The sequence below is a fragment of the Sarcophilus harrisii genome, chromosome 3, assembly GCF_902635505.1.
Source record: "Sarcophilus harrisii chromosome 3, mSarHar1.11, whole genome shotgun sequence".
In the NCBI taxonomy this organism is placed as follows: Eukaryota; Metazoa; Chordata; class Mammalia; order Dasyuromorphia; family Dasyuridae; genus Sarcophilus; species Sarcophilus harrisii.
Genome location: NC_045428.1, coordinates 460937197 through 460948186, shown reverse-complemented (window position 1 = coordinate 460948186; position 10990 = coordinate 460937197). Strand labels below are relative to the sequence as shown.

General features: G+C 38.1%; 1 pseudogene; it reads left to right on the top strand.

Annotated features, from left to right (window-relative positions):
• Positions 1-8722: 8722 nt before the first annotated feature.
• The window catches only part of LOC116422496, a 28166-nt pseudogene continuing 25898 nt past the window's right edge, over positions 8723-10990 (top strand).

The following is a 10990-nucleotide window of genomic DNA, read 5'->3' as shown; positions in this document are numbered from 1 at the left end:
CAAGGAGCTTATAGAATAATTTGCTTTATTAATCACAAAGTACTACAAAAGTTTGAGCTGCTATTATTAGCTACAGAATAGGTGGTAAAACATAAGGGATATAGAAAGTATTCTAGGAATTTAAAAGATGAGACTACTAGGAAGATGTTATTGGTACCCAGAGGAAAAAAACCCAATAAATTTATAAAATGCATGTATAGAATGATTTTGCACATATAGTATGCATATATTACATTTTACATACATATACATATTTATGTCTAATACGAGCCATCTTTAGGGTGAGAGAGAGAAGAAAAAGGGAAAAGAATTATACATGATAACTAATATATATTTTAAAAAGAACAGCAAGTGATACATAATAGATTTGCAGTTTCATGCACAGTCATTTTTAAAAAGTTATACTATGTTGTGGAAATATTTAGTTTATTCCATAAATTAAAAATTAAATAATTTTTAAAAGATGAGATCACTCTTAGATAGAGGGAATAAAGCACAGGGTCAGAGAGCTGGTGATATTTTAGCTGGGCTTTGAAAGATGGGCAGTATTTCAACACTTGGAAATGATGGTACATTAACAAAATAATCTATTTAAGAAAGACACCCTAGCATAGTGGACAGAGAGCTGACTTGGTACCAAGAAGACTGGGTTTAAGTACCTTCTCTGAGATATACTATGAGCCAGTTTCTGGACAAGTTGCTTAAACCCCTTGGTAAGGCTAAGTAAGGCTTAGATGATAATTTTTAGAGAAGGTGTTGACACGTTCTTGGAGGCAATTCCCCAATCTGTGGGGTTCCAGTATTACAGAAATCACAGGCTCAGTACCTATCCCTTTATCTGTCATTTGAATATACTCCAATTTACCTGCCAATTTAAGATTTACAGAACACTTTATTTACAACTCTGAAAGGGACAAGCATTTTTATCCTTCTTAAATAGTTGATACATGCTCAGGATTACATAGTTACTAAATGGCAAAGCTAGGATTTGAACTTGGTCTCTTCAGGACTCTATATGATACCATGTAACCTCTCAAGAATACATAGGGAATGGTGTGAACAGAAGGTCAGAGGTAGGAAATGGACAAGATGTTGAGGTAAAGGCTCTCTGTAATAGTCCAGTAGTGTTGGGATGGAGGATAAATAAATGGGACTGATAGATAAATCAGGAAAACAAGTCTGAATCTAGATCATGAAGTGTGACTTGGCAGATATGATATAGTAGACAGAGTACTTTCAGGAAGGCCTCAGATTTAATGACCTCAAATATTGACTAGCTGTGTGACCCTGAGCAAGTCCTCTTCCTATTCCTCATTTGTAAAATGAAGGTTTGGGTTCCATAAGTTGTAAGGCAGTGGTTCTCAAAGTGTAGTCCAAAGAATTGTTGGGGTCTCTGAAACCCTTTCAGAGAGTCTACAATTTCAAAATTATCTTTTATTTCTAATATAGTAAATAGCTATAAATATAACCCATGTGAACAAAAACTCTTTGAACAGATCCTTGATAATTTTTAACATGAAGATACTAAGAACAAAAGTTTGAGAACCACTGCTGTAAGGTCTCTTCCAGCTCTACATCTCTGATACTATTAATTCATTCTATAGGCAATAAGGAGCCAAAGGGGAAATAACTGCAGAATTTTGAGCACAGAATTTATTGTTCAATTATTTCAGTCTTGTTTAATTAACTCTTTGTGTCTCCTTATAGGATTTTTTGGTATAGATATTGGAGTGATTTGCAGTTTTCTTCTCCAGCTCATTTTACAGATGAGGAAATTGAGGCAAACAATATTAAATCATCCAGAATATGAGTCTTCCTGATTACAGCCCCAGCATTCCATCCACTGTGCCACCCAGCTGCCCCATGAACAGAACTAAAAATTGTAAAAAGATTATAAAAATGTAGTCTAACAACAACAGGTAGAAAGGATATGGAAGGGAGGGAGTAAAGATAGAGAAGTTGGGAATTTAATCCCAGGCAAGAAGTAATAGTGACCTCAGGTTGGTGTCAGAAATGAAAATGAAAGTAAGAGAATGCATTTAAGACATATTAGAATTAAAATTTCGGGGACTTAGGACTGGTAATATATTGTGAGATCCAAGGAGAAGGGAAGTATCAAACGTCTATTGGATAACAAGAAAAATAGTGGTAATTGACAGAAATGGAGACACCAGTAATAATTTGCAGGGGAAAATAATTTGGGATTGGGAGATGGTGAGTTTAAAGTGCTTATAGAGACCCAGAGGAAGATACTCAATTTCTCATTACAAGAAATAAAACAAGTTTGTTCATTTATGATTTTTTTTGCAAGGCAATTGATTTAAGTGACTTGCCCTGAATCACATAGCTAATGTTAAGTGTCTGGGGTCACATTTGAACTCAGATCCCTCTGATTCCAAGGCTGATGCTCTACCCACTTCACCATCTAGCTTCTTGCTTATTGTTTAAAGAACATTGGCACCATTAGCAAAATTTAGATCCATTTTGTCAGCTAATTCCTTGCTTTTCACATTAGTAAGTTCTATGTATTAAAGAATATTTTAAATGAAAGAATTTTTGAGAAGTTCAAGAATAAGTATACTTGTCCACCTCAGAGAGAGAGAGAGAAGAATTGGGAGATTCTTTCCCTTGTGAAGACAAGGAAAGACAATTGCTGTCATCAGTATTTGGAGCTTTAAACATATATGAGCAGCAGGAATTTGTTTAGTCCTTATTAAACTCTGTTTCTAGAAGTTTCTTTGTTATTTTGTTTCTTCAGACATCTTTTATCTTTTTTCATAAAAAGGTCTTTTTTTCAATTATCAAGTTTTTCTGTTTTTTTTCTTCTCTACCTATTGCTATAGTCCTTCCCCACTGAAGTATAACTATAATTCTTTTAAAAAGTACAGTATAATCAAAGAAAACAAGTTTCCAAACTATGTCCAAAAATTAGTGTTTGATTCTTCATAGTAGTTCACTGCTTCTGTTAGGAGATGAGTAGTATTCTTCATCATTGGTCTCTAGATTAATAATTAATCATGGTTATTGATAGTAGAGTTCTTAAGTCTTCCAGAATTATGTTTTTACAAAATTGATGTTATATTATAAAGTTCACTTGACTCTGGTCACTTCACTCCATACCAATTCATATACAACTTTCCAGGTTTCTCTGAAATTGCCTCTTCATTGATTATTGAATATTTCATTATATCCATAAACCACAATTTGATGTCCATTATCTAGTCAGCCTTGCTTGCTTCTGGTGAGAAGCCTCATGATTCTTCTGAAGGTATTAGCCTTCGATTTTTGAACTTTAATTTCTGACTTGGCCACCCAACAAGTTTTCCCTGTCCTGCTCCTCTGACTCCATGATTATTACATCAAGAATTTTTTCTTTTCTGACAGCTAAGTACCTAGGGCAGGGGTTAAATAAGACATTTTTCTCCCAGCATCCCTGAGATAATCAAAGGTTAATGCCAAATATTAGAGAGTCTAAGGAGAGTTTCCACATGGGCCAGGGTGCTGGTTTTATGAATGAGGAAGCTATTGGGGAGGGGTTTGACAGGACAACTGGAGCCAAGATTGTTAACATAATATTGCCAACATATTTCTGGAGAGGCCATTGCCATGCTTAATCAATGAATCCACAAGCACTGATTAAATACTTATTATGTGTCAGGCATTTATACATTTAAATAATATTTTATTACATTCATATACCATAACTTATTCAATCATTCCCCAATTAATGGGCAAGTACTCATTTGATGAAGACATTCTCAAAAAGGATATTCATCTATATTTCAGAAGGTTTTCCACTTTTCCTAGGTATATAGAACTACAAAGATAAGAACTTTTAGAGGTCCTCAGTGGAAGGAATCAAGTCAACAATCATTTAAGGATCTTCTGTAGCAAGCACTGGGCTAAATGCTAAGTATACAAAGAAAGGTACAAAAACAAGGAGCACGTGGTCTACTGTAGAAGACAACATTCAAACAACTCTGTATAAACAAGATATATACAAGGTGATTTGGAGATAATCTCAAAAGGAAGGCATGAAGATTAAGGAGTACAGGAGAAATGCCTAGGAAAAATCTCCTAGAAGATAGGACTTTATCTGAGGCTTGAAGTAAATTAGGAAGAATCTAGAAAGCTGGAAGCTAGAAAGTAGAAGTGAGGAAGGAGGGAATTCCAGATATGATAAACACTGAAAATGCTTATAGCTGGGAGATGGAATGTCATGTTTAATGAACAGCTAGGAACCCTAGATTGCAGAATATGAGGATGGAAGATGGGTGGAAAAGAAAATAGGGTCTAAGAGAATTTCAAAGGTAGGAAAAGGCCAGGTTATAAAGCAGTTTAATAGCCAAATAGGGGTTTTATATTTGAGCTTGTAGGCAATTGGGAACCACTGGAATTGACTGAATAAGGAGTAAGACAGGTAAAATTGTACTAAACATAAAGATACCAGGATTCTTCGTAGCTTTTTAAACTAGCTATGTGGCTTTGGGGTTGTCGCAGCTTCTCTGGGACTCAGTAAAATCAAGGAACTGGATAATCTGTAGGGTTCTCTCCCTTTCTCAGAACCAGTCATTCAAATTTGTTAGAGAGTTGAGATCCCTATTTCCATTCTAAACTGCCATTTCCTTTTAAATGTTAGCTAGAAAAGGCAAAAATTATCCTTAACCCTATCTGAGTCTTTCACTTCTTTTACTACCAAATTTTAATCTTTTCTTCCTCTCTCATATTTTCACCCAAGAATGTGAGGGAGGAATGTGAAAGACCAAGAATAGTGAGAGGATGATTGATTTGGGGAACTGAATTAGTGGGATGACAATGGTCTCATCATTAGAAAAGGGAAAGTTTAGAGGAGAAATAGGTTTTTGAAGGAGAAGACATCCAGAAGAACATGATGAGTTCTATTTTAAATATTCAGAGTTTGAGATACTAATGGAAGGAGATAGTGATGTCTTGAGATGTTATGCTAGAATGCAGGAAAGAAAAATGTTCTATAGCTGAAAGGGACTCTAGAGCTGATTTGGTTCATTTCTCTCATTTTATAGATGAGTATTCAGACTGTCTTCAGTACACTGAAATAAAGTATTTTATTCTATTCCTTTATAAGAGAAACAGCTCATTTTAGTGTGCTTTCACAGGTATTTACTATCAGTGATGTCTCTAGGAATATATATGTATATATAGTTTTGGTTTTTTGGTTGATTTATCCTGTCCAATTTTTGTGACCCTATTTGGGGTTTTCTTACAGAGATACTGGAATGGTCTACCATTCCTTTTCATTTTACAGATGAGGAAACTGAGGCAGGTTAATTGTGACTTGCCCAGAGTTACATAGTAAGTACCTGATTTGAATCCAGCTCCTCCTGACCCTAAGACAACATTCTATACATTCTGCCACCTATTCCTTCTCTTAACTTGAACTTGGGTCTTCCCAAGCACTTGGGTCTACACCAAGCACTCTATCAACTGTACCACTTGGCAATCTCAGAACTAGATGACATGAGTTCGAGTCCCATATCTGACACTGATGGCTGATTTGGGGACTTGGGAGGGGGGTTTAAATCAAGAAAGCCTTTCCCTACTGGGTTTAGAAATTCATTTGAATCAAACCCACTTTTCGGTACTTGATCACTTTGTCCATTCAGCTGTCAAAAGCACTGGGTGGGTAGAATTCAATGGCAAAAAGAGATGAGATCATTTAGTCCTGATAGCATCTGAATGAACATACTTTCATATCATGACTTCAAGGATTTGTAATTTCATCCATGTGGGTACTTTTACTAATGCAAACAACACCCCCTCTATGACTTAGTAGAGAGTTTAATGAGTTGTTATAGCCAAAAAAGATAAAACCCAAACAAAACAAAAAACAACGCTTCATTGCCTGGTGACCAGCAAAGGCTAGAGTCAAGAAGAAAATCCCAGATTTTAATGTATCTGGTCAAGAAGAAGAGGCTTCTTTTACTTGGAAGCTCTTGATGACTTCTCCAAACTTGGGCTGAACTTGGATGACAGATTTACCACCATATGGGCCATTGTCAGGCCTTTATTCTTCCAGCTTGTGCTACCAGAGTGTGTGGTACATGGCACTGCCTTTGAGAACCTGATGCCATTTCAATGCCATGGTCAGACTTGAGACTAAAGTGCTTATAATGTACAATATACCTTGCCACGTACTGGAAATACCTAAATGAAATAAAATATAGTTACTGCCCTCCAGGAACTGACTTGCTTAAGAATGCTGAAGAACAAACCCAACCCAACACTTTTTTTAGGGTTCTTATTCTTATCTATGTCATCATCTTTGATCCGTTAGTGATGGCTTTTGGATTATTTTATTTGTTACTATTATGAAGCTAAGGCCTAGTCTTGTGATTTTACTGGAATGTTTGGAACTATTTGGTGAGAAAACTCCCTCTACCTAAATAGGTCAGCAACTTGTTTGTAAATTACCTTAGTGAGTTGCCTAGTTGGCTGAGAGATTAAGTGATTTGTTCAAGCCATCCGTGTCAGACATGGGACTTGAATTCATGTCATCCTGGTTCTGAGGCTTCCAGGTGGTACAGGAGATAGAGTCTTGGTGTAGAGTTAGGAAGATCCAAGTTCAACTATGTCCTCAGCAGACCCTTATTACTTGTGTGAATGGGGCAAGTCACTTAGCTTCCATCTTTCTGAATCTGTAAAATGGGGATCATAAGTACTTACCTCTTATGAGATAGTTATGAGGATGGAATGAAATGCTATTTGGTAAAGGATTTAGCACTGTTCCTGGCACATGGTAGGCACTTAATAAATGCTTTCCCTCCCTTTCTCAGTCTAATGTAAGTGAACTTTTTACTGTACTGAGGAGAAAAACAGAAATGTGTATACCCACTTGGTTCAGCAGTTAAATTAGCCAAAAGGTCTAAAATAATTAAAGACTTAAAAGGCTTATATAGTTTCTGATTTTTATTTGTGTGTGCTGATAATTTGGGTCTTTGTATGTTTGGGCTGATATGTTGTTGCTCCCTTTAAATAAAACAAACAAACAAACAAACAAAAAAAAGCAGAAGGAAGAAGCCCAATTCCCCTGTTTAACAGATAAGGAAACAAGCCCAGGGAGGTTAGAGGGTTCCTTAGCATAAGAAAAATGGGGAATTGAAACTTTTTTCTAGTTTAAAATATTTAGAGTTTCACTTTATGTCTGGGTGGTTCCTCTGAATTTTATTTCTATATTCTACTATCCTAGGCTGTGGTATTCTTCCATAATTCTCCTTTTCCAAGGGCCAAGTTCTTCAGCAGTATTCCATTTTCAGTCTTCCTTTGATTTCATTTGCACTAAGCTATTTCATACAATAACAGTGCCCATTACTTTATTAAATTATTTGTATCCTACTTTACTCATGCTTTTCTTACTTCTCTTCCCTTTACTTTTCTCTAGGCCTTTTTTTTTTTTTTTTTTTGCTGTATTAGGTACTACTGACTCCAAACTAAGCAATCTTCATTTTTTCCCCACCCTGATCCTCCCTATTTTATAGTTGATTCCTCCCTTCTTCAATGCTCTCTGTCCCAGATTTGTCCACCATTTCCTAAGAATCCCACTAGCTTCTGTTCCTGGAGTGCCTTCTTTGTTTCTATCCCTGTGCCCATACTTTTACCAGTCTGGTATTTACCCATTGAGTTTTGTAACTCTATAATCTTTTTCTGTTTGGTCCTAAGGGGCTAGTGCCAACCAAACTCATCATTTAAGACCTTTAAGCTTGATAGCTGGAGTTCTTTCAATGGGTTTATTGCTTTTAACTACAATGTACTTTCCTCCAGCATTTCCAGGAGAGAAGGATAGAAGGGGAAAGGAAAAGGAGGAAGAAAATAGCAAATTATTTCTCTCCTCTTCACCCCATATTTATGTAGACAATCTCTATTTATGTGTGAATTCTACCATTACTTCTGTGGGACTCAAACCACTGGCCTAAATGCTTGACACCTGTTTCCCACAGTTTGTAATCTTTTTTACAGATACATTTCTCCCCAGAAACCCGCAGATTATTTTAGAGGTCCCCCTTTTTTTCTCTTTTGGTGTCCCAGAACCCTTTCATTCAGAGAGTTTTAGAGTCAAGAGGAATGACCTACCTGCCATAAGGAGGTACATACACTAAGTTTTGGGGTCTCAGTTTCTCATATGTAAAATGGGGACTGCTGAGTGACCTTTGTGCTCCCACTTTAATGATCTCCACTTTTCTGATCCCACTTTAATCTGGCTTGATTCAGCGTTCCCAAATCCGGTTTCTGTGCCTTGGTTTCCCTGTTCCACCCAGGAAAAATCCGTGTCTTGCTTTTTTTTTGGAAAGGAATAGGACCATTTATCTGGATGCAGGGCAGGCACTTTATGGGAAAGATAATGCTGGTACACTTAAGAGCAAAGGGGCTCTGGGCTGAAGAGGGAAAGATCAGAGTGAGTTAGGGTTGAAGCCGGGCAGATATCAGACGTCTTTCAGCCCCAGAACCAGGGGGCGAAAGTAAAGGCCAACTTAACGCAAGTTACGAGACGAAGTTTGGATGCGGGGAGGGTAATAGGAGCGGAGAAGGCTGAAGCTGAGGCGGGCAGTTGGGCCTTGACCCAGCCTCTGGGGAACCGTCAAGGGAGGGACTAAGCTAGGGGCCGGGACTGCTAACTTTTGCCTTGGGGTCCGGGCGGGCCGAGCGAGGAGGTGTATTTAAATCCAGCTCAGCAGCCTCACTTCAGTAAACTTTCCGGGCTTCCGGCATCTATTACTTCTTCCACTTCAGGCTGGTGGTCTGCCTCCTGACTGGGCACTATGCGGTCCTCCCTAGCTCCCGGCATCTGGCTCCTCCGTGCCTTTTCCAGGGACAGCTGGTGAGTGGGATTTCTGGGGAGGAGATGGGGGTCATCTGTGGGCCCTGGTAAATTAAAGAGTTTGCAAAAGTCGATCCTCGCCGCTTTCTTCCAGATATGACCTCCTTTGGCTGGAGAGATCTCTGGAGATGTGGCCTTGTTTGGTCCTCTCTGATAGATATCTAGACCCCTATCCTGAGAAGACAGTGGGGCTCCGGAGCTTGCAATTGCTGGGATGGGACATTGTGTGGGTGTAGCGCACTTTGGGAGAGGATAGTGGAAACCCAGAGGGTGAGGGTTTTGGCAATCTAGGCACCCTTCTGTTTGATGATTTCCAAGCACCTCCTAACCTGCTGGCAGGGAAACAGGTTGTAGTGTAAGTGCTTAAGATGGCTCTCTGGAGTTCTGCTTGGCCAGTTCTTTGATGTCCCTCTTGGCCTCTGAATAAAACTGTCTAAGGTAGGAGGAGGGTAAGACGAAGGTGAAGAGTCAATGCTGATTTGATGTGAATTGACTCGCCTTGGAGCCTCATGTCCATTGATTAGAAAGCTGGAACATCCCCAAAGAGCTCAGATTTGTCATCGGAATGTCGCTCCGCTTCTCTGCTTGGTCCTTACTAATTAACTGGCAGTATTTGGTTAATTCACTTTATTTGGCTCCTCTAGCCACGAGAGACTGTGGAATAGGAATTTCAAATCTCTTTGTCGAAAAAAATCTATCGTCCACTTGACTGGTGAGGCAACAGCAGCAGCAGTCCACGTTTAAATAGTGTTTTAAAGTTTACAAATAAGTGTTTTCTTCAAAGCAAGTCTTTAAAGTCAATAGTATATTATCTTTCTTTTACAGATGAAATTCAGAGAATGACTTGTTCAAGATAGTATAGGTAGTAAAGATCTAAATTTTGGCTCAAGTCTCCTTATTCCAAAGTTCAGCACCTTTCTTTGTTGTTCAGGTGTTTTCAGCCCTGTCTGACTCTTCTGATCCCATTCGGATTTTCTTGGCAAAGACATTGAAGTGATTTACCATTCCATTTCCTTCTCGAGATCATTTTACAGCTAAGAAAACTGAAGTAAACAGGGTTATGTGACTTGTCCAGGGTCACACAAGTAGTAAGTGTCTGAGGCCAGAAAGATGAGTCTTCCTGACTCCAGGCTGGTCATTCTAATCCATTGCCTTAGCTAGCTGTTCAGCACATTTCTACTACCCCACATTTGTTCCTTAAGGAAGTAGTAAGACAAAATATTCAACTAGACTTTCCTGCCAACACATATGCACACATTGCTATCTTTCCAGGACTCCTAGTCTTCCAGTTTTTCTCATCCATACTGAATACATCTTCACCTCAAGAAGAGTTCCTCAGGGTTAGTCAGTCTTCAGTTGATTAAAGTGAGTTGGGGTGGAATATTGAAGAGGGGTTGAAAGAAAGCCTATTCACCAGATTCACTTATCCTAATAGATACTTCTACATCTTTAAAGGAACAGATAATCTGCAATGGAGAAGATTTAGGGTAGAAGAAGAAAAGGAAGGATTTTCTCCTAAGATTCTTGTTTTGCACTTTCTTTCTCTGAAGACTTTTAGGTATCTAAATCTTTTTCCCAGAATTTTCATCTGATCAGGCTGGGTAGTGAAGGGATATATCAAACTCTGAAGAGTGTCAGATTAGAATCAAGCCATAGATATTTAAAGTCTCCTTTGACTATGGTCAGGATAGAATTGGGGCTATGAGAGATATGAGAGATAAACACAGTGCTCATCCTAAATACACACCTAAAAGATAAAAATGACCTAATTCTGCACCTGTTACTGGAAAGGTTCAAGCCTCAATAGATAGTAACATAAAGGGATTCCGTTTTCAAGGCTTGTTAGCGTAACATTTGTTTTGTTCAGAATTTGGGATCGGTCCATAAGCATAACTAGACAGGTAAAATAAGACCTGCATTTTGCTTTGGGAAGGTTTACAAATTAGAATGATGCAGATATAATTGTAGAATTAAATGTTATTTGAATTGAGACCTGATTTTGATTTCATATACACCTTAAACTCTTTGGAAACAGCAATCAATAGGATTTAGGAACTTGGGTGTTGTGACTCTGGGAGTCTAGAATTGCTATTTAGTTCTTCTATTTTTAAGGCCTTAAAACCTCAAAAATACTATAGA